The sequence below is a fragment of the Tyto alba genome, unplaced genomic scaffold (assembly GCF_018691265.1).
Source record: "Tyto alba isolate M040663 unplaced genomic scaffold, T.alba_DEE_v4.0 Super-Scaffold_9, whole genome shotgun sequence".
NCBI classification, from domain to species: Eukaryota; Metazoa; Chordata; class Aves; order Strigiformes; family Tytonidae; genus Tyto; species Tyto alba.
The window spans coordinates 8,313,446-8,334,673 of NW_024881330.1; positions in this window are offsets into that span (position 1 = coordinate 8,313,446).

Genomic DNA, 21,228 nt, shown 5'->3' on the forward strand with positions numbered 1-21,228 from the left:
TGAGCTCCAGAAATAAACACAGGATTTAATTTTTCTTAAGGTTATTCCCCTCAGCGTAGAAAAAGAAGAAAATTTTGCATAGTTTGGGGCCACTTTTTTTCCAGATCTCGTGACAAAACACTTGGAACATGTCAGGCTTTGGGTGAATTATTGTTCCTCTGCTAGGAAACTAAGACATCACAGGAGACATGTCAAAGACCCTGGGATCAGAAAAAGTGTTACAACTAATTAAAACTTTATTTTCGAAGACACTCGGTGATTGATATTTCCACTGCTTTCATGAGAATTCAGTGCTCTGAACTTCTGACAAATCAGGTCATTTATTCAAGATCCTTATGGTGAACTAAGGTCTCTGAACTTAGCTCTGACTGTTACTATGAACTTCAATCTAGGAGGTTTAAAATACACAAGGGTAAGAGAAAAAAAATCCACTTTTGTTCAAAGGTCATTGTCGATAGTGTTTATTTTTTCTAGTCTTGTTTTCTCTTCCAGCAGACATGCATTTTTGTCTATAAGTGACAAGTTTGACCAGACCAGCATTGATTAAACCAAACTCACAGACTCACTCAATATTTCAATGATTGAGGATTGCTGGAGGAAAAGAAATATTTGTTTTTGTTTCACCTCCCATTTCCAGCTAGGAGTGAAGCCAGCAGTGACAAAAATCTGCTGTGCAAAGGTCTTTCTATGCTATTTCCATCTGGAAAGCCTTGTGAATCCCCCAAGAAAGACTGTTTTCATCAGCATCCCACCTTGTTCCAATGAGCTTCTGAGGTCTGAAGAGCTGAGTCAAGGTGCCTTCTGGCCAACTAGATTACTACAAGCTCTCTGCCACCTGTTTTCCTCCTCTCCTTAACATTCACAGCACTGCAGCTAAAGCTCCTTATCCATTACCATTCAGACTGTATCTATTTACTTGCAGTCCTTAACCCTTTTCATCTTATCTCTAACTCTGTCTGTAAAGCCTTGTGTTGCTCCTTCCTGCCTATACATACACTCTTATCTTTATCCTTTCCCACTTGTTCTGACCTCACACTCTTTCCTTGAGTTCATTCTTTCTTCTGGTCCATCAGGGCTATATCAGCCTCCTGCTCTTGCTCAGACTCCTTCACTTTCTATCCCCTTGACGGACTTCTCCCTCCACTCTCTGCAAGAACCAGAGCTACAGTCTTGGAGTGCAGTCACACAGGCCAGTTTCCCTGAGTTATATCTGTGTAGGGCTTCCCAGCACATCAGTGACATTGTGATAACTGGTCATGTTCACACTCCCACCCCAACAGATGCGAGGTGGTGTATGCTTCTGAGAGGGAGTTGTTACTCCACCATAAGGTCCTGCTGGCTCTAAGAAAGAGAACAAAGCTTAGAAGTAGTAAAGAAAAAGCAGGAAAGAGGCAATGAGAAATGCAAGTTTTGCGGCTGGAAAAAAACATGTTTTGTTGCTGCTACTATAAAGCAACAGCAGTAACAGTATTATGGTCTTACTACTTTTTAAGAAGAAAAGTGATGTTTGCAGCATGGATCAAAAGGAGACTGTGGTCACCAACATCTGGTAAGTATCTCTCCAGTGGGATATAGCTCCTTCAGTGCTGCTGCTGCTGGGCAATAGGAAAATGGCATCAAGATGGTCTGCATTGGCATGGACTTACTGCAAGCGTTATCCCACAAATGCCTCATGGCAGCTGCCATGATGGGAAAGAGCTGAAGACAAAGAGTCAAAGGTAAGACTTGGCATCACTTTCACCTGTACGTAGCAGGGGTCAGGGCTCTTTCGTGCTGAGCCAACCTCCCAGATTATCCTCAAGACCAGGCAAGGAGAAAGATGGCTTGATTTCATCTAAGCCTTTCTCCTGGGATACAGGCTTAAAGAATGTAAGGCTGGAAAAAGCAAAAGCACTGTCTAGGGAGAGGTGGCTGGGAAACTGTTGTCCCAGGGAACCCAACTACTATGTTCTTCATCATGGCAAATTTCACGTTTGGTTCAGTGAGAGCAGACTGGCCAAAAGTCTCATATGATATTGGCATTAGAAAGGTACTCCTAGGGCAGCATTCCTCAAGCAGAGGTTCCTTAAATGAGCAGTGGCCCCTAAGATTTTCTAGCTCATGGCTATACCGTACCCAGGAAGCCATGAACCAAGTAAACAGGCTGAAGCTCTTTGAAATGATTTGGCTACTGCAGATCACCCTGCAGGGTGCAGCAATGAGTAAAAACTCAGGTCAGATGGTCACAGCAGGCAACTGGGATTCAAGAGTTCTTGCATTGGCACATTATTCTTAAACAGTGGCATAAAGCAATTGACATTTCTGTACTTCGCTCAACATGAGCATAGTTAGCATTACTTGAAATAATAGATGGCATGTTATCTGAGAAATGCTTTAAAATTGTGAAAATGTTAAGTATCATAGAAGAGTAGAACAAGATCCCCAATCTGTTTGTATTGATAGATATGAAAAACAGGGCTCCTGCTGTCTCACATCTTCAGGGTAATTGCTAAAAGAGAAAATGACCTATTTGTCAAGTCAACTCATTAAACAAATTGAGACTTTGAACTACTTGATTTGGGTGCAAATTTAATCAGGGAGTGAAGGGGTGAATTGACACAAAACATACTTCCTATCTTCTGCCCAAGGGCCATTTTAGATATTACAGTAACACAATATTCTTATTGTTATTTTATAAGCTAGCTGAACATCAGCATTACTCTGTGTACTTCTTTTCCACAGTGAACAGAGGAAGTGCTTATTCATACATCTGTAGTTAAGATGCATTTTAAAAAATAAACGGAGATTGTCAGGGGCTTAAATGTCTCTCACCTGTACTAATTCCGGTGGTAGGAGGACAGGGAGCATGGTGCAGATATGCTGATATAGTCACTTTGGAGATCAGTACCCATTTGCTGCTCAGGACTTTTACATAAGCAGGCAGAGTGTGAAGTACCAAGACCTATCTAGATCTCTACTGTCTTGCTCCTGGCATGGTTCATGCTCCTGCACTGCATAAAGTGGCCCATAAGTGCACCCCAAAAAACTCTCATCAGGCCTCGCAAGTTGAAGCTTTTCTAAGATTTTCCTTGAGCTTTTCCAAGGATTCATTTCAGTATGTACACAAAATCGATCCTACTCATTCCCATTAGGCAGCCAATAAATAAAACTTGTGTCCTGTCTTTTCAGGTTTTTCTGTCATGTTGCAGACTGCTTATAAATTTTCTCAAAGCACCTGCAGTGCTGCACTTGTTCCTTTTTGACAGTTAAAACTTTTTACTTTTGAGTAACCACAGAGTGTTTGTTCAAGGCATGCTTCTGTGCCGAACAGAATCTGTGCTGTATTTACAAAGTAAAAGCCAATACAAAGAGCGCTCACTGTAATGAACAGAGTTTGGAACGAAAAGTCTAATGAGTATAGATGCTATCAAAGCTGTTCTCTTGCTCAGAAGTGAATGTTAATGCCAATTACTCATGTTTCTTGATTAAATTCTCTCCGAACATTAAGTACTGCAGAAAAAAATCTTCCATCACAAAATATGCACATTGCAGTTGAGTCAGAAACTGGTACCAAGAATCCAGGGACAAAGCGTACTCTTTGTTGTGGTCCTTCAAGAAACACTATCATGAAAGTGTCTTGGATGCAATTTATAGAGATGTCCATGTTGAATATTCTATTGGATCACAGTCTGGATCAAGTGGACACCAAACTAAGATGTACTTCCAGGGCAAAGGAAGTACTTGTATGAGTAAATGACTGAATAAGGACATTTTACGTGGACAAATAGGAGGTTCCACTAAAGGTGTGTCAGTTCTCAAGACCTAGAGCTTGGAATCATTTAAACCATGAGAGTCAGATAGCAATCTCTCATAGCTGGAGTTGGGGCTACTGCTTCAGTTTGACTGGATCCATGTCTATTTCTTTATTCAATAAACTGTTCTGAGGTATGCTTGCAGCAATTTTTTCTATCAATATTTTGATATGATACAAAAGGGGTAGGCACCCTGCTATATCTCTGTGTACTTGAGCCTGAAATAAGGGGAAATGCACAAACCAGGAAGAAAAGTCAACATCAGGTTTCTTTTAAAAGGTGAAAAGGCCTATTGTCAAATCTACAGGAATGCATGTTTATTTTCTATTCAACAAATCAGAGTTTAAAAGCAGAAGGGATGCTCGGTCTATTCCCAGCCGTCTTCTCTGTCTCAGGCCATTGCACTTCATACAGCTATCATTGCCCCAAGGCTGATGTTTCCTAGAGCTGTAACACAGTGACACCCTAAAGCAGCCCTGGCACACCAAGCTACACAGCGTATGTAATATTGGGAATAGACAACAACCAGACAGTTTAGAGTTGAAATAAAACCAAAGGTGCTGGTAGAAGAGTTGCTCTTCCTTTCCATCCTTGGATTCAGACTGGGTTGAAACCTTCCATCCAAAGCCTTGAGGGCCTCATGAGCATCCAAGACCTACTGTACTTGCCTTTCATTGAGCATCTATCAGAGCACTGCTCACCAGAAGACTTCACAGCTAAATAGATGTATTATATAAAATCTGGGGGGAGAGGAGTGGCAGGAACGGGGAAGTGTCTCATCCAGGACAGGCAGGAAACCATTAGCAGAGCTGGAAAAGGCCACGAGTGTCCCAATTCCAAAGACTGTGCTTTAAATATTTAACTACCCAATGTTTATCCCATTTGTAATTGATAGATCACAGCACCTGGCATAAATAATGCTCTACACTTTGAAAATATCACTTCATAAATCTTCATGACAGGCGTGTGCAGTGGATGGGTAACCAGCATCATCCCCACTTTACCAAACTGGGATGCTCACACATCACAGCAGGTAGAGACAAAACTGCCGAAAGATGTGCCTACAGTGATCGGATCAGGGAGAGCCCGAAGGCCAGCAAATGCCCACAGAAATCTCTCCATGAACTTTTCAAATAGCAGAACACAGATTTAAATTTAAAGCAATGGCTGCTTGACCATAATTTGCAAGAAGTAAGAGAGTTACTCCAGCTGAGCAGACAATTTGCCAGGAACAGCTTAGCTAAATGACCTCCAACAGGAGGAGGTGACCAGCGAGGCGGCTGGGCTGCGCTAAGGCTGCAGAGCAAAGTCCCAGCACACCAGGGATGCCTGGACGCCGTGCCGAGCCTCCGACCAGCACAATTGCTACCGACAGTGCTACAATTCTCACACAAATTTAAGTTAGCAGGAGAAGACAAAAAAGATTGGAAGTAATGGGGGACATATGAATCACATCTGCAAGTCTTTGTGTAATTTAGTTTTGAAATTTAAGATTTAAACTAATGTATTCCTTGGCCAAAAGTTATTCTAGCTTCTCTAGGCAGGTAGTAATAGAAAGAAATGTGATCTTTTTGATTAAGTCAGAACATTTACTGCCACTGGGAAGTGCTGCACATAATGTACCATAGGGACATGGTGCTTTCTGCAATTTCTGCTACAGCTGCAATATCTTACAGTAAACCTTCAAAAATACAGTATATAGGAAGTCTCAAATCATCCTCATTAACTGCTTTTATAGAACAGAACACCTATCTATTGAGGTGTTACAAGTGCTTCCAGTAAAATAAATTGAGATTAAGTCTCGATTCTGCTTCCAAACACCCAGTATAAATCTAGACAACTTGCCCTACTTCTGTAGCATTATTCCAGATTTAAATCTGTTCAACAAGGCTCTTAAATTTATGCATTACTTGGGTACTTGTCTGTTTCAACCAGTGTCATCAGAGCTGCTCTCATAAGCTTTAAATTCTCCAGTATCTGAAAATTTAAGCATGTGCCAGGGACTAAAAACTGACCTTCAGGGCTGAAAACAACAGATTGGCAGAAAGCTGAAAGTGAATACAAAGCCATTAATGAAAATCAGAGGGAGGCACAAGATCTTCAGGAGAAAAAAGAGAACTTACAAAGTTTAGAAAAACAGTTAAAACCTAGGAGGAAAAAGGAGAGTTGAAGTCTGTGAACACGCACCTTCAGATACTCCAGTATTTAGTCCTGCCTCAGGATCCCACTGTACTGATGCTGCACAGAGGGAGGCTGAGTGCCTCCCCAAAAGCTTACACCTGAGATTTTCACACTTAAGATTTTCACTTATCTGTAGCTGCTTAAACACCCTAAAAATTCCACCATTATCTGCAATCTACTATTAGGAAGAGTAAGGTGAAGGAAAGAGAAATAACTAAGGTCTTATAACACACTCAAACATCAGGAAATGAGACCTGGGTATCCATATATTCTACTGCCATGAATAGGGAAAAATCGAGATATGTTTGGCAATAAGCTTTTGGGTTTTGCTTGCCATTTAGGCTAATGCAGGAAGTAGAAATTTCCTTTTCCTGTCAAGCTAAAATGCCTTTGAGGTCACAACTGTTCAGCTGGAATATAGTAAATTTCACAGCCTTATTTTCTTAATGCACACAAGAAAGAGAAAAACTCAGCCTAACCTTATAAGTTTACTTTGGGATCATCATTACGGTCCAGGTAACTCCCAGATCAGCCAATGCAGGATGCTTAAGTGATATTGTAATATGCATAATAAATCTTGAGACCAAGCAGGAAGCTATTGAATGCTGACAAACAGTGATGTAAAAAATCCCTTCAGACACCTGTGCAAGCACAGGGGAAAGAATTGTCTGGCTGCAGGCATGTTAGATTGCCCAAAGAAGGCACATGGATTCTTGCCTTGCTGTCAGCAGGCAAGTCTTTGCCCACCTTCTCCCACACTGCACTTTGGGCCACATACCTGATGTACATGTTGATTTATTCCCTGAATAACCATCCTCCTAATTAAGCTGAATGCTGCTTAATTCAGCCAGCTTGTAAATGCCGCATTCATTATTCAGAGTTCTCCAAATCTGAGGGAACTGAAGGGAAACAAAAACAAAGCCCCACATAGGATTTAACACTCACTCTGCTGGTCTGCAGAGACTCAACTTGAGGTGCAGCATGAGTCCCCCCTTCATTCTTTGTCATGTGTAAACAGATGTGGGAAGAGAGGGTGGCTGCTTACCCATCAGGAGGACCAGGACCACTTCCTTTAGAGGGGCCAGAGTCAAGGGACATGGGGACAGTTCTTGAACAGGACCAGGGGAAGAAGTAGGCATAGCCCTTCCAGGTGGTTGGTGGTGATTCTCCCACCTCCCTTTCCAAAGCACAGCAGATGCATGTGGAGCAGCTGCCAGCCCCCAGCTGTTGTGCTGCTGAGCTCCAGCACGCCTGTGGTGCTTGAATGCTGGAGCACAAGGCTTGGCTTCCTGGCTCCCAGCTGCCCAATGGCTCGGAGAATTGGAAAGAAATATTATACCCTCTCTCCCACCTGCTTGTGCATTAGTCACAAGCCAGAGCAGCATCCAAGCCTTTTGTCTGCATCATCCCACTCCTGAGGGAAGGATGGGATCTGGTCGAGGATCACAAGAAAATGGCAACTCAGCCATTTGGCTAGGCTACACACAGAGAGCCCTGCCTTGGCGATGGATTAGAGTGGGCTTCTTGACAGGACTCCATCTTCATCTTCTTTTTCTTTAGAGGTTGCTGAAAAAAATACGAATAGGTCAGTGCAAGAATAGATCATGGGAACAGCTAGACATAACCACAGAATGTAGTTAGAGAGATCAGGAGTGGAAAAGACAAATTTGCAGCTGGACAAGCATTTTCAGAGACAGTTCTAATTTGATGCAAAAGCATTTAGAAATTTGAGTTGAATACAGTGAATCAGAACAAGCCAAAAGCTGAGTTAGATTCACCTGGAGCAGTGATGTTTTATTTCAGATTTCCCAGGTATTTTGACTCTCCCTGCACTGGACCATGCAAAATAAATGAAACTTGCTGTGAGAGTACTTATGTTCTCTTCCTTCCTCCTGCTGGTCCCTGTACCTCAGTCAAAACAGGGCTTTGCATCCGTGTTTTCTGGCTCCCAGAGGACTCCCTCACACCCAACTGCAGGTTCTTCTTGAGTGCAGCTCTCTGCATCTCAGCTCTCAACAGCAGTACTCGCTGGAAGAAATCCAGGAGGATAATTCTCATTTGGTGATGAGGCCACTTACCAAAGTGTACTGACTTCCATAATTTCCCCCGTAACCCACACTTTGAGCTGGTTTTAAATTTCTCTGATTAAGTCAAGATCTGAAGGCAGCTGTCTCAGATCACCTTGAGCTTGGTCTGTTTCTACCTCTTTGCTTGCGTGGATCTAGGTTTCCTGTTTTTATAAAAAAAGGCCTCCAAGCAAAATGATCTGTTTCAGGTTGAACAAAACACCCATTTAAATCTAAAGGAAAGTTTCTGAACATACAGGAAAAAGAAAACAGCTTACTTTAGGTTGATCCCCTCAAAAAATTACACTGCCCTAATCAGATTGATGTAAAGACCTTGTCGAGATTTTTCACCACAGTACCTAAGCACTGTAACCAGACAGTACAATTTTTGATTGTACAAACATGCCTTCCCCCCTGCCTTCACAAATTTTTACTCAATTAATATTTTTTTTTTTTTTTCTCTCCAGAGGCATCCATAAGGAGGGTTTTTTTAGGAGGATTATTCACTGAAAATTTTTTAATAAGTGTGACTATGTTTAGAAATTTTCACATTTCTGAACATATGCACTTTCACATGCATGCGCACACATTTAACTTATTATTGGTTTTTAAAAAAACTTACTAAATGTTTCTGGACAAAATCCCAAATTCAGGGCTGTTTGGGAAGTGATTGTATTTTCTTTCTTCATGACAGAGCTATTTGATGCTGTTCTCAGTCTCTGATTGGACTGTTGGAACACCTTTTTTCATATCGAGAAATAACAAATATTAAATATCTCAAAATCCAGATATCACAATTTAGCCAACTATTCATATAGATTAAGTGGAGGTCTGGTTTACATGGATAACTAGCAATCGCCTGTATATCTGTAAGCCATATAATAAGATATCATAAATAATTTTAAATAGAATTTAGACTTCAGAGTCTGAAATTCAAAATCAGGTTTTCCAATATTGTGACTCTACTGAGCAGGTTGGCTTTGCCTGCTAACTAGTAATGCCATATAGGAGATAGAATATCAGTAGTGGGATTATCAGGCATACCATTTCCATTATTCACACATGTAAAAATCCACATTCCTTTATATGAGATTTGTAAAACTTAACAGTATGACTACTGATCAGCCTCATTTGTCTTTTTAAAGAAAAACTACAGAAAAGTGATGGCAGATCTGAATAAAACCCTAGTTTACAAACATCAAGAAATCTTCAGATGGTCTCGGGTATTACAGAGATAGTAGTAGGTTGATACTGTAGACAGAGAATGTTGAGAAGATGGCATAAACAGATGAGCAACTTAAAGCAGTAAGAGGAAATCAGACTATAATGTGTGTTTACATGGAGGGAAATAAACTGATACAAAATAGAGTGCAGCTCACAGCACAGATAGATAAACTCAGAGAGATACCAAAGCTAACCAGGCACAGTAAGGCAGGGAAAACCAACAGCAAGTGAGAAGAAACAAGAGTCCTTTGGGCTACAAGATAAACTGTGAAAAAACACACTGAGTTTCCATTTCAGAGGTACATAAGCTATTTAGTCTGTGTCTTTACCAACAGTAAGAGAAGCAGCTGGCCAGGTTTGTGAAAGTGGAGAGTACTATAGGAAAGGACTGAAATAGTGCATGGCGCAGTAATGGAGGCACTTACATTCCCAAGAAATGAGGCACCGACATTAATCATATGCAACATCAGTGAAAAATACTGTTTCTCCCTTCCAACAGCACCAAATAATCAAATCTGTAGAAATACTAGATTTCACTTTTTCACCCTTAAGTTCCAGAACTGGAAACACCAGTTTTCGTAGAGTGAAACACTCTCAAATGCCTTAGTGGGTGAAGAACAAGATTTAGCAGGGACACCAGGTGGTCAGGACTGGGGAAAGCTGTCTCCACTATAAGTGACATGAGTTAATTATCTCCCCTTTCTCAGCCTTTGTGTTTACTTCACAGTCCTACTGGGAAGAGATGAATAGTGCAAGGAGGAGACACACAATATTTTCTTTATTATGGGGCAGCAGAAGATGTTTTTTGCCCCAGCTGCTGAAGGACTTCTGCACAGGCACTGTGCTCTACACACAAAACATCTGGAATAAATATGCGATCAGGATACCCTGGGTTTTCCTACAAATATTCTCCTGCATCAGTATCCAAGGAAAAAATGACATAATGCAAATATTCAACTGCAAAAATTCTTTTTTTTCCAAGCTGGTCACTAAGTGTAGGAGTGTGTTACAAGATGGTCCCTACTTCATGGGCCCTCTAGGTCTCCTTTCATGAGGGGAGAGCTTCCAGGAGGAAGGTTGATGCACACTTGCACAGAAAGGCTGTGCTGCTGCTGCAGGAGGATGAGCTCTCACCCTCATTCTGAGTAATGACAGAAGAGACAACTACATCTAGCAGAGATATGCAGCACCTGCCACAGCAGGAAGGTAGCGAGGCCAAATTGATCGATGAGCAGCAGCGCCCAGAAGCGCTGGAGACGTTTGACCCCTTGGGCCACCTCTGCTCACCTGCAGCCACCTCTGCGCTGAGGACATCCAGCACTGGCATGAGCAGCCCAGTGAACCCAACCGGCTGCCCACTGCCTCTGCCCCAGCCATGAAATGTACCCCCTGGGCACCCGCGGCCAAGATGCTGCCTGCGAATAACACGGCTCTGCGGGGGCCGTCTGCAGCCCCACGGGGGGACTTAACAGCCTTCAGTGCTGTGTCAGATGTAGTGAATCAAATCAGTTCCACAGGAAAATTGTTTCAAAGATGCCTAAAGTGCAACTTGTCTGTTAGATTGCAAATTCTTTAGAGGGGAAAGAAAAAAAAAATCATGCTTTTTAAGGGCTTGGAAAGCATCTTGTGTGTGGCAAGTGCTCTTGTGAATAAATGACAGGCTCCATCAGGCTGAGCAACTTGCAGGTTCCTCCTGCCTGGGTGGCACCTGAGCAAATGATGACCTGGAGGCTTGTGTACCCCATTACCCATCCCCAGAGCCAGCTGCTTCCCACACCTGCAAAAGCTGGGCAGAAAACAGTTCCCTTACAGTTTTAATCTCTGACTGGGACAGGATGACTCCTGCTTCTGCTGCCCTAAAGGAAACTGTACCTGACAGGAGCTGAGTCTTTGAGTTAAGTAGTATTTCCAACACTGTGCATTGGCTTTTTTTCCCCCCAAAGTTAAACTCTGCACAGTTTGAAAACAACTCTGGGAGAAGGTGGTAACAGCTGAAGGAGTTTGGCTAGAAATTGTGTTACCTCTTGATCCATCACCACTGTGTAGCAGCTCTGTGTGCAGGCTCCCGGCTTGTTTGAAGGTGGTTGGGATGGCTTCAGGCTTTTGGCTTTTTTATGCAAGCAGATTTTCATGCTTTGATATCTTCTCTGACATGACTTTTGATCCAGCAGAGGTGATGCTGACACTTATTTCACTGGGAATATTTTATTTGTGTACAGTGCTGCTAGAGCATTGCAGTTGCCTGAGTTATTTTGGAGGAGCTCTTTCACAAAGATACAGCCTAATAAATGTGATGAAAAGTGAGAGCTCTGCTAACTGCAGTCAGAGTGGCTGCCCTGGTCTGGACCAAGGCATGGAGGGTTGGCAGCATGCAGGGACCATCAGATGTGATCCAGGAGGGCAGGAGAGAAAGGGGAGGACAGCACAGACTGGTCTGGGGATCTGTGTAGTGAGAAGGGCACTTTGAAATAGACAGATTATTCCCCCCAAAAAAGGGGATGATGTTTCGAGCTGGTAGACTAGCAAGTTTGGGGAAAAGTGAAGAAACCCTGATGGAAAGTCTGCACTTGCTGTCCCTGCCACGGTAAAGTGGAACAGGGAATGAGGGTTACCAGCCAAGGAATGCTATGTGCCTCGGGGAACCCCCTGCTGAAGGACTTTCAGCTAATTGAGAAAGTCAAACATCCATATTCCTGCTAAAAAAGAGGCTGCACTACCTTCATCAAGCATTTTAGCCATTTTAGCTACAAAGGGAATTGTTCATAAAGGCAGAAGGAATTAAAGGATGTGCTATTTAATGGGCCAGATTGATGTGCACACCGATGAGATATACTTCAAATTGACTAAATGTCTGTTTTGGCTGAAATAGTCTTTTTTTTTTTTTTTTTTTTTTTTCCCTTGGCTAATGTTATCTGTGATTTTTGTTGTTTGTAAGCCATGTCCTCTGCTGTGACCCCAGCCAGAACTGACACTAGCCAAATATAAGGTATGCATAAAAAAATAGAAAATTAAAAAGAAAGAAAAAAAGAAAAAATCACTATATGTCCAAATTTATACAGTTCTAAGGCCCACTGAAGCAAATTAATTTTGTGTTAATGTAAGTCTCATCCCACCTAAAATAAATCCCATCCTGACTGCAGCCTGCCTTCATACAGTGTAAGGACTTACTAGGGCACAATGTAAATTATACCAACTACTTACCAACATAGCTGACCTCTGCACTAACTGAAGGTGAGAAATGGGACTGCATACCATCGTTTTCTCTTTCCTTTCCCAAACTGATGAGGTAGTCTTTTGGTTTTGTTTTTTTTTTTTTGTTTGTTTATGTGTGTGTGTGTAATGGTATGAAAGCACAGTGACAACTTGGAGCTAGTAGGCATTGCAGAGAGCTAAGATAACTTTGATATATATTCATGTAACTTTTCCAGTTGATATAGTTACCCAAGTGCAAGCCTCTGTAGTGGGACTTCCACCAGAGTTAGCCTTGCATAGACTTACTTTATAATGGAGAACTATCCAACCAAGTTAAATCATTTCAGTGCATAAGAGCTTGTTTACATGAAGCTGCTCAGAAAAGTTGATCTGAATTTTTAAGTAGATTAGTGAAACTGCATTAATTAAAGCCCTTTGTGGGAACTGTCAGAATTAAAGTGGCTTTGATTTGATTTGGCTTACTTCTCTTCCAAGGCTAAGTCATATTAAGGCCACTTTAATTGTGAAATGGGAAGTTTAATGCAATTTAGCTAATTCACTTTAAACTCCTGCCTTTAGTTAATTTAAATCAACTTTCCCATTTCTCCCTGGATAGACATGACCAGGGAAAAGTGAAGACCACTCGAACAGAAATATCTAAGAGTACCTTTGGAAAAAATCCAGTTATTTCACTAGCGCATCCAGGCCGTTACTAACTTTGTCACCAATGAGCTTTGAGAATTGCAGGTAACTGTGTTAAGGTCCAAGGAGACACACTGAGAAAGAGATCCTCAGTGCTGAGCTACAGCTTCTCATCAGAGACAGGATGGCCAGTCCTGCACAAAAACTTTTCTCCAGACTAAAATAAAAGTTGGCCAGTTAAGAAAATGCCTCTCAGTCCTCAGAAAAAGCAAGGCTTGGACCATGAGCTGTGGAAGGGGAAGAAGAGCTGCCTAAATATGTGAAAGAAGAAGAAAATTTTATTTAAAGTAACTTCTGGTGACAATTTCTGCATCCTTTCTCCCTCCTGAGCCAGAAGGCACAAACAATATTGGTAAAATGCTGATGGAGGAGCCCTGGTCTTCTTTGCCATGGAATTATCATGCAGACCTGTTTCAGGCACTGATACAAGGTAATAGCCACACAGCAGCCTGAAACTTGGAGATTTGAGATGTGGAGGCATACAGGTGATTTTGTGTGGCATCAGTGCCGGCTCTGCAGGACCAGCACTGAGCCAAGAGTTGATCTGCCAGACCATCCCAAAGTGTTACCTATGCATTTAAGAATTCAAGGTGAATTTTCGAAAACTGTCTATTTCTGTAGGTGTAAATTGATTTCCTAAGACACTTCAATGCCTATGAAAATCTACACCTTTTTTGCATCATATTTTTATAGCGCATAGACTGGCCTTATGCAACAGCACAGCAGACAGCTAATGTTATGGTGAGCAGTGTTTGCAATGACAGGGTTACTCTCCTCACCAGATGAATGATTAGAGTAGGGAACTGCCACATTAAATGAGAGGGAGTACAAGACAGGCTTCTTGTGCTGCGGAGATCCATTTTAGTATTGAATCACACTCCAAATGGCAGCCTAAGTGAGAGTTGAGGAGGTGATTAGTAGGACTGTGTCTATTTGGAGATGTCTGTATGCATGACTGAGCATGAATGGCTTGATTATGGGTGGGTGTAACTCCACTCAAAGGGACTGAGCAGGCAGAGCTGAGGTAGCAATGATTAGCTGCCACGTGAGATAAGTTACTGTCTCCTGTGATGCTAAAGATATACTGTACTAAATGCATTCAAATGGCTGATATTGCCACAGCCGGAAACATTCATTCACATAATTAGCTTAGCTTCCTAGTTTAAGCCAAATGGAAAATCCCCCTGTAAAGCACCCTTAAGCCCGCTGTTGTGCCAGTGTTGATCAGCACAGTCCTTTTGACTTTGCAAAGTTTCTTGGTTTTCCCCAGGAGGACATGGGGTCCTTTAATCACCTACCTTATCACAGTGACTTATCACAACCACTATAGGGGTGCTATGGAATCTCCTCCAGATCATCTGACCCCAATATTTGTAACAGCAGCCGCTGAAATCAATGGAAAATGAGCCATCATGTGACAGGGTTGTTACCCGTCAGCGATCTTAATTCCAGGTGTGTGACAGGGAGGACAGGAGATGACTCATCCCTTGTCAGAAATCCTCTGTGTCACAAATTTGCAGCTATACCTTCTTCCAGAGGAACCTCAGGCCATAATAAATGATCTTCAGGTGACTTCCTCTCCCTTCCCTGGGAGTCATGAATATTTGACTTAACAAATTAACCTTTTCACTCCATTCAGAGGAAGACAAATACCTTTATATATGGAGTGCATGAGAGAGAGAATAAAAAAAATAGACCACAAAGGAAAGCATCTGATTTTCAAGTAACTGTTCATCGAGGGGTTTGGCCAGACCCTCAATGGCAGCAGAGCAATGCTACTTAAATCAGCAATAGTACTGATCCATCTCTTTCTATCTCACTGGTCCTATTTTGCAGGCAACAACATTCAGAGCCTAGACCTGTGTCTGAAATCAGCACGAACCCAAGAAGTTTCAACATAACGGATCCTGTCATCATCCTCCAATGTTGTTTATGAGGGAAGATGGACCTTTTTTTCCCATGAAGCTGAAGAATTCAAACTGAATTTCTTTCTCTTTATAAAGAACCTGAAGTGTCAGGGCTGGGTAGGTAGGAGAGAATCCTCCAAGGTCCTCAACATCAGCATATCTGCATCATCAAATTTAGCATAATTTACCATTTTGCAAAGATGATTCCTAGCAAGGCATGCTGCCTTCTAGTGACTGTTTCACAAGGGCAGAGCTTGGATTTGGATTTGCTCTCTTAATGCACAGGCACATGGCTTTGGGGGGAGAGGACCCCGATATGAATGTCTGGTGCTAATATCATGCTCCATCACCCACAGAGCAAGGACATCTAACAGCAGTCAGGGGTGGTGCCAGCATTTTGCTATTGTTGTTATTCTATCTGTTCTTTTGTTTTAACCTTTTTGTTAAGCCTTCAGAAGCAGGGCTGGGTTCTGGAAAGGGCTGCTTGGATGCTCATAGTCCTCCTTGTGTGGTATGACATCCTGTAAAGAGCTTGCTAAGTACAGGCAGTACTTAAATTTCCACACACCACTTACAGTCATCCCCAGAAGGCTAATTCTGCTTCAGTCCACAGTAGGATATCAGGGTCTCTAGTCTTGTCCATCTGTTTGCTTGTATTTCCTTCTGCATTCTTTGCTTTTGACCTATCAGATGCGTTATTGAGCCCTGCAATTATCTTTCCATTCATCATCTTCTTTCCTGACTCATTTAGCAAACAAATATTTCTTGACCTCTTGTGTGTTGAGACACACCACCAGCTCAGTATGGTGGAAAGTGTGAATCTGCTGCCTTTGGAAACCCTGCAAGCTGATAGCAAGGAACAGTTATCCCCTGGAAATTTTGTTCCAGTTCCACTCCAATGCTTGTTCATGTAAGAAAGTAATTTTTCATCTGGATTCATGCAAGAAGAACAAAACAGCCTGCTGATTTCCTATCTTCAGACAGACTTCCCAAAGATTATAGGAAGAAGATTGGTGCAAAGCCTAGGGGCTTCCTGGCCAGGAATGCAGCAGGTGATCAGAGCATTGATTGAACAAGCACGTTGGTGCAGTCAGGTGGCTGAGTGCCACAGATTACCTGCTCACTGGTGTCCCTCCCACACCAAACTGCATCATACCCCCACAGTGCAAACCCAAGGTGGTGCCTGGTCTTAGTGCTGTATCACTGTGACATGGCTATTATCTTTCACCATTCAGCTGAGAAGCAGAAATTACATAACAAAAATAAAATAATTCATTAATTAAATTAAGTCAACAACAACTGGCAATACTGGGGTTGGAAATTAGGCAGTTGTAGGAGCGATTTAATGAACAGGACCTCAGCAAAGATTAGAAAAGAATTAAAAGCAGCAAGTCTTATCCACTGCCAAATTTTAAAGATTTATGTGGTACTTCCTGCTGAGATTTGTGTGTTTGAAGACTAAATTCTGGAAGAAAAATGCTTGTCAAGTTGACTGAAGGCAATATTTCACACTTTTGGAATTAAAGACATGTCCAGTGCCAAACTCTGCATCCGTAAGTGACTGACAGTGCTGAGCATGGTTCAGCATGAACTGCAAGACTGACACCTTTCTTTCCCTGAAAGAAGGCAAAGATTTTGCCAGGGACTGTCCTATACTACACACTACAGTTGGACACTGGAATGAAATACATGAATTAGCTTCCATCTGCTTGGTTCACTGCAGGCTATTACAAACAGTCTCTTTAATTGACAGGACCAGAGGCAATGGGCACAAACTGAAACACGAGAGGTTCCCTCTGAACATCAGGAAACACTTTTTTACTGTGAGGGTGACTGAGCACTGGCATAGGTTGCCCAGGGATGTTGTGGAGTCTCCACACCTGGAGATATTCCAAAGCCTTTTGGATGTGGTCCTGGGCAACCAGCTCTAGGTGGCCCTGCCTGAGCAGGGAGGTTGGACCAGGAGACCTCCAGAAGTCCTGTCCAACCTCAACCATTCTGTGAGTCTGTGATTCAGGCACATGGAGATTTATTGCAAATCAGGTGACACATGGTAACTGGTTAAGCCCCATTAAACTTCTTTCAAGTTTGGCCCAAAGACAGCCACTCCAGTAACTGAGTGATACCCTCAGTCTGCATGATGCCGCAGCTAGTGGGCTTACAGTGAGCAGTCAGGGACCACATCCTCTGTGTGAAAACTCTGACCTTCCTTCAGAGACCACCAAAATGGCAGATAATTACAATTGTCAGATTATAATTTTCCAGACAGATAACCTGTTAGCTGTGCAGTCTTCATCTGGGAGAAATTAAGATCCCAAAAGGCTCACTAGTCCTATGTATTTTGGACTTCAAACAAGGAAATTGTCTAAGGCAGCTCATCTGCTGCCTTCAGTAGACATATTGCCCTCGAGGAAAGCAGGTGTTTTCTAGGCATCAGTAAAGCTGCTGGGATGAGAACCAGACTGAGCCACTCTGAACAGTTCATTATCCATTTCTGTGCCTGTGTGAGAAAGAAGGTGCCGAAATGCTGTAATTCTCTAGCATTTTGCACCTTCTTTGCTTTCAGTCTTTGCAGACATAAGTGGTTACACGGGGTGCAAAGCAGTCATGACTCAAGTCTGCAGTGTTTTCCAGATGGGGCGAACAGCACCAGAGCCTGAGAGACCTCATGAGAGCTCCTGCCTGCATTTGCAGAAACTAGGCATTCAGCTAAGTTCCAGGCAACCATGTGGACTTTGTGATGCTCGTCTGAATCTAGTACAAGTTCTGAACTATTTAAAGCTTTTGTTCACTTATCATTTCTTTTACCCAGAAATCTTAATCCCTTTGTGAAGACACTGTTCAAACTCTCTCAGCAACTAAACACATACAATGTAAGAAAAGGAATAAGTGCACCTTGGCCAGGTCTACATGCTGCAGGAGGTGCTGCAGTTTAGATGACAGAGAAAGTCAATAGCAAATAAATCCTGGCTGCATGGTTTTTTCACCTGTTCCCTCTATAATGAATCCTTCAGAAATCTGGCACAGCTGGGACGTGAGCAAGGGACGCTCTGGCTCCCTGTTTAGCTGCTCCATCATGAAATGTAGTGATAGTCAGAAAAGTAACTGCATAAAAATGGCTCCTAGGTGCTGTAAATATGTGTTCTCTGTGGGTCTCCTGAGGCATATGTGCTGAGTTTAAGGACCGTTTGGTTTTTTCCTCGTTCTCTCTCTTTCCTGTAGCTAGGGATGTGCTAGCCATGTTGTGCTCAGCTCTCCTGCCTCTCCCACAGTATTGCCAGTTAACGTCTGATTCCAGAAGCTTTGCAGTTGGCAATGTTTTAATAAGCAGAAAGAACACAGCTTGATTCTCAGGTAACAGGCTGAGCTAGCTGTGCTGGCAGTCAGAGAAAAAAACATGGTATTGACTTGAAGACTGAGTGAATTTGGAATAGAAATTGCGGAGGAGGAATAAATGTGGCATACCAGGATGTCACTTTTACACTTGCCAGATGATAACTGCACTTTAACGTGGAGAATCTCTGACAGTGACATCCTCTTTTAAGCATCCAACATCTATGCCCGTACTTGGTCCCCCTGCAGCCCCCCTGCTTTTCCAGCTCTGTCTGACTCACATTGTGTATTCTTCACAAAATGCACTGACACAGGCTCTGTTTATGAGAGTTACTTGTTTGTTTCCAAGTTAGAACTACTGTTTTATGAGGAGGTGGATGGATTAAGAGGGAAGTTTGCACTTGTTGGGCAAGAACTTTGAAAAGCACTCACCAGAAATAAAAGTTGCAAGCTAAGTAGCACACATCTGACTGTTGCATAAAAAAGTGCGTGGAAACTTTTTTCTTGCCCCTCACTGCAGTATCTTTCAGTGCACCTGTGAAATCAGCATCCAAGAAAAGTTTATTTCAACACCTTCTGCTACACCATTTACCAGGGTATTAATTCCTAGAAAAATAGTAGATCAGCTGGAATCTGTCAGTTGGCTGAGATATTTGGGATGTCACCAAATGGTACCATAGCGGGAACGGATGCCTTCTGCAGGGCAAGGCCACATCTGGGTGTGTGACAGAGACATGCCCACAGTGCCCTGGGGATGAGGGGAAGGGAAGCTGTGGCAAAAAGGCAAGCTAAAGGCTAGAAGTAGCTAGTGTCCTTTTGGGTGTCAAGATCAGTCCTTGCTGGCAGACCCTGTGGCGCTGAAATATCTAATTTATTTTCAGGAAAGGGTGAAAATGGATTAAAAGCAAGAAATCAGGCTTTTTATTTTTCTGGAAGAGAGAGGCAATTTTATAATAAGCTGCTTTCCCGTCGGCAGCTCAGGGTGATGTACTTCCAAGAGCCATGTCCCTTGGGACAACACCCTTGGTGAGTGCAGTTGACCCTCTAGAAATCATGTTAGAGTGTGAAAGTGAATGTCTGTGTGGGAAGGATGCTAAAGCCTCTTTCAGAGGGTGAGGAGCTGACCCTGCAGGGAGGGATGTTTCACAAACTGATCTGCACTGGGATGCTTCCATCCCCAGGAGAAAAACACTCCCCTCTGTCCACTGCATCTGTTCCCAGGGGCAACCCCTCTCTTCCAGGGATCCAAAGACATGTCAAAACAAGTGTCTCTAAAAGACATCAAATCGCTATTTTATCAGGCCACATTTGGCATCAGAGATCAAAATCAAGCCTACGTAAAAATCATTAGCAATATGTGATTCAGGGAAAAGTCAAAAGCACAGTGAAAACAGTCATTTGTTTGCCTCTGAAATGTATGTTTGCAGCCTGATTATAATAGTCCTGGAGAACCAGAATATGAAAATAACTATAAAGAAAGCTCTGAATATCATACTCCACTGTCCAGATCTTGCATAATGTAAACAGTGAATAAATGTTCCTAATGGAAAAAAGGTAAATGAGTTATTTTTAAAATTTATTTTAACGATTACTGTGTTATTAATAATATATTTAGTAATTATTTTCAGCTATGTCCTAGATCCAGTAAAATAACTACATGCTCCAGGACAGCAATAAAAAGATGAGGAACTACATATATCTTAGTGACCAATTCTATAAATATGCTACTAAAAATTAGTAATCATTGTCATACCTGGCTCAAGAGAGACTTGTTAACTAATTATAGGTCAAGCTGTGTATTAAAATTAAAGCCATTTGCAAGATAATACAGCAAATGTAATGTTCTCCACAGATAACAGATTGACAGTCTTGGAACCTCAAGTGGTTGTCTAACCTCTGCAGCTTGGTCAGCACAAAAACAAGTTTTCAAAGATTATTTTCCTGTCGTGCCTCAAATCAGAATAGGTAGAAATACTTCCTAGGATAGGTCATTCTTTGGACATGGAGTCTGTGACCTCTTGAGACACCTCCAGCTGGGGTGAGCATGTGTTTGTCAAGGTCTGGTCTGAGATCCCACCACACGCTGCAGAGACCACCAGGACATATTCACATTTTAACAGCCCTGTACTACCTGCCAGATTGAAAAAGCACTTAGGCACGTTTTTTAGCCAGTCCTATTTGGGACCTCACTCAAGATAATGCCTAACCCATTGAACCTCTTGATCTGAAGACCCGGTAGAAGATGTACTAATCACAACAAATTGCCCCAGTAAACTACTCAGATATTGTAAGATCTTGGTTACTACTGTCTGTATTGCCCCAGTAAACTACTCAGATATTGTAAGATCTTGGTTACTACTGTCTGGCTTTGTGTTTTACAGTACTTTGCATGATGGGATCTTTGTCCATGATTAGTAGCCTTGCCACAATATCAAACATTATGCCCCTCAAAGCTGTATTTCAAGAATGTGAAGTTTATTTCCTGATTTAATGCTGCCACAGTCAAGCAGAATTGGTGCATTACATGGACCTAATAAGAAGACATTGTAAGTATTTTAAAATTGTGGTTAATTTGAGAAAGAGGTAGAAGTATATTGACAAGTAAATCATACTTTCTTGTAAAACATACACAGAATTTCCAGGATTTTATCCTGGAACAAAATCTGGGGCTGAATAGATGACAAAGGTTAAAGCCCAGTGAGCACACACAGGAAATCTTGATCATCTTGCACTGCAGCTTGATCACTGAAAATAAAATTTAAAAAAAGAAAAAAACAATACACAGTGCAACCCTAAACATCAAAAGGACCAATCAGGCTGCCAGAGAGGAGT